This window comes from Macaca nemestrina, chromosome 6 (assembly GCF_043159975.1).
Source record: "Macaca nemestrina isolate mMacNem1 chromosome 6, mMacNem.hap1, whole genome shotgun sequence".
Lineage (NCBI taxonomy): Eukaryota > Metazoa > Chordata > Mammalia > Primates > Cercopithecidae > Macaca > Macaca nemestrina.
The window spans coordinates 147,861,809-147,865,511 of record NC_092130.1 but is presented as its reverse complement, the minus strand read 5'-3'; the positions used below and the strand labels follow the sequence as shown (position 1 = coordinate 147,865,511).

At 40.8% G+C, this 3,703-nt stretch overlaps 1 pseudogene; it reads left to right on the top strand.

Moving 5' to 3' along the window:
- The first annotated feature begins 392 nt into the window (after nucleotides 1-392).
- On the top strand, nucleotides 393-1,144 carry LOC105473038 (small ribosomal subunit protein uS5 pseudogene; annotated as a pseudogene).
- The last annotated feature ends 2,559 nt before the right edge of the window (nucleotides 1,145-3,703 follow it).

Below are 3,703 nucleotides of genomic sequence, written 5' to 3'. Positions count from 1 at the left end.
TCTTTCTGTTTGATTTTGAGACACTTGCAAATATCTGAGGTTGGCATGTTCTTCCTGTTGCAATAGTCTTTTTGAATAAAGTCTCTCCTTATCTAAGTTTGATTTGTTTTTAATTAATATAATGCAACTGGATACTTTACAGAAATAAGAATAAATGAGCCACAAATATATACAACAACATGGGTGAATCTCACAAATATAGTGTGAAGCATAAAAAGTAAGAACTAACTCTTCTTCTCCGAGAAAACACCAAATGGCGGATGACGCCGGTGCAGCGGGGGGGGCCCAGAGGCCCTGATGGTCCTGGGATGTGGAACCGCGGTGGCTTCCGCGGAGTTTAGGCAGTGGCATCTGGGGCCTGGGTCACGGCCGTGGACAGGGTGGGGCCGAGGCCGAGGCCGAGGGGCGGAGCTCAGAGAGGCAAGGCCGAGGATAAGGAGTGCATGCCCGTCACCAAGCTGCGCCGCTTGGTCAAGGACATGAAGATCAAGTCCCTGGAGGAGATCTACCTCTTCTCCCTGCCCATTAAGGAATCTGAGATCATTGACTTTCTCTTGGGGGCCTCTCTCAAAGACCAGGTTTTGAAAATTATGCCCGTGCAGAAGCAGACCCATGCTGGCCAGCGCACCAGGTTCAAGGCCTTTGTTGCTATCGGGACTACAATGGCCACGTTGGCCTGGGTGTTAAGTGCTCCAAGGAGGTGGCCGTCGCCGTCCGTGGGGCCATCATCCTGGCCAAACTTTCCATTGTCCCCGTGCGCAGAGGCTACTGGGGGAACAAGACTGTCAAGCTCCACACCGTCCCTTGCAAGGTGACAGGCCGCTGCGGCTCTGTGCTGGTGCGCCTCATCCGTGCACCCAGGGGCACTGGCTTCGTCTCAGCGCCTGTGGCCAAGAAGCTGTTCATGATGGCTGGTATCCATGACTGCTACACCTCAGCCCGGGGCTGCACTGCCACCCTGGGCAACTTCGCCAAGGCCACCTTTGATGCCATCTGTAAGACCTACAGCTACCTGACCCCTGACCTCTGGAAGGAGACTGTATTTACCAAGTCTCCCTATCAGGAATTCACTGACCACCTTGTCAAGACCCGCACCAGAGTCTCCGTGCCGCGGACCCAGGCTCCAGCTGTGGCTACAACATAGGGTTTTTATACAAGAAAAATAAAGTGAATTAAGCCTGGAAAAAAAAAAAAAAAAAAGCAAGAACTAAATGGCTGTATAATGTACACTTTATATGAAGTTCAAAAGAGAAAAAAATGAACATAAATTGTTGAAAGGATGGTGGCTCCCTTCATGGGGGCAGTTGCTGGAGGGGGACAAGGAGAGTTCCTAGGGCACTGATAGTATTCTGTTTCTTGATCTGGAATATACTCAATTTGTGAAGAGTCACCTCATGACAGACGCATAATTTGGAAAACTTTCTATGCGTTCTACTCCAATAGAAAATTCACTTAAAATTGAATCTCTTAGAATTATAATTTATTTTTCTCAAACAAACTTATATGAAGCAAAAAAAGGGCCTCAATGCTTTCTAACTAGCAAATGAATTCATATCATTTACATATGTGACTTAAATAGTGATAGAATTAGGGAATAAGATAAGTTAGCCCATAGTTAATAATTATTTAATTTAATTTAATTTAATCTCTGGTCTTCATGTTTGATGGTCACAGGAGTGTAAATATCTTTGGAACTTTATTTTCTAGTGTGTTCACTATCACTTAAGGAACTGTCTTAGTCTATTTGCATTGCTATGAAGGAACACCTGAGACTGAACAATTTATAGAGAAAAGAGGTTTATTTTGGCTCAAGATTCTGCAAGCTGTATGGGAAGCATGGTGCCAGCATCTGCCTCTGGTAAGTGCCTCAGGAAGCTTCCAGTCACATGAAAGTTGAAGGGGGAGCTGGCATGTACATGGAGCGAGTAGGAGAAAGAGAAAGAGGGAGGAGGTCCCAGACTCTTTTAAACAACCAGATCTCACATGAACTAACTGAGTGAGAAACACTTTTCTCACTCATCACTGAGGCAATGGCACTAAGTCATTCATGAGGAATCCACCCCATGATTCAATGCCTCCCACTGGGTCCCACCTTCAATGCTGGAGATCACATTTCAACACGAGATTCTGAGGGGACATGCATTCAAACTATATCAGGAACCAAATTCAGTTTCCTACCAAACATAGTCTAACTGTGTTTGTTCGATGTTTTGGTGTTTAATACATCAAAAATGTAAAAATATCAATTTGCAATAATCACAGCTTTTTAATGTTCTGTGGGAGAAAAAATGTAGTTAGCACAGTAGAAGAATATCAGGGGAAGCTGCTTATCATTATCAAAAAAATTTCATGATGACAGAATATGACAGCACAAAATGTGTATATGTTTAACTTAAATGTGAACTTTATCTTACCTGGCTGGTTCTCTGGTTTTCATGTTTGATAATCACAGGAGTATAAATATCTTTGGAACTTTATTTTCTTATCTTATATAGTGTCTTTCTTGTCTTGTATAGTGACAAAGAATAATAACTAGTTCAGTTACATTTTCAAGAGACCTGTCATCACAATGGTATTATTCTTTATTTTCTTATGAAATAATGTTTCGACTTACAACTTAATGTTCTAGCTATAATTTTAACCAAGGCTTTACAAAATGCATAGAGCTTATAGTCTCCAATTCCTATACATTCTCGTGGAAGGATCAGCTGTAATTAAATAAGTAGTAATAAAATAAATTTAATTACAAACTAAGATAAATGTTATGAAGGTAAAGTACACAGTGCTACAAGAATTATAGCTGGGGATTGAGATTGTATATTTAAGAAAAATTATGTTGGCTTCAGTGTGAAGATTGGCGTGTAAAACAGGGAAACACATGCAGGAAAACTGCCTGGGAGGCTTCTGTGTAGTTTAGGCAAAATGTGGTAATTTATGAAAGGGTTTGGCATTGGAGATAGAGTGAGTGAATGCATTTGAGGCATTTGGGAAGTAAAAAGCTTTCACACTGTGCTCATACCTCCCACTGTAGCTATGTAAAACTATTTGCAGGTCCCAGAAGATACCAGCTGTGTCTTGCTTTGTACCTGATGTTTCTTTCCTGAGTCATCTTTTCTTTAATGTTCCATCTAGCTACATCTTGCTTATCTTTCAGCACTCTGCTCTTCCGTGAACTCCCATGGCTCCCTGTTTTTGCCACTGCTGTCACACTTGTAACAGAGCTTTTATTCCATCTGCTTACTGTTGGTCTTCATGCTAGACTGTTAGCTTCTATACTTGAGGACACTGTCTGTCTGTTTTGTTTCTGTGCCACCAGCTCTGGAGCCGTGATTCAAACAGAGTAGAAAGCACTTTTCTTAAATTACTACCCAGTCAGGTGGGATTATTGCAAACCCCTTCATAACTTCATTATTCTTTCAAAAAATCCATTTTGATTCTTTAAATTCTCTCATGTGTTTGTTTTGTGTTTCATTAATTTTGGCTTCTATCTTCATTAATTCTAACTTCTATTTTTGAGGGTTTTAATTTGTTTTTCTTTTACTAACTTCTTGAGATGGATGTTTAAATTATTGATTTTCGGCCTTTATTCTTATCTAACATCTATGTTTAAGGTTGTAGAATTTTTCCTCTAAAGCATGACTTTTATTGTATTCTGCACATATTTTCATTACCACTAAGTTTAAAGTATTTTCTAATTTCTGTT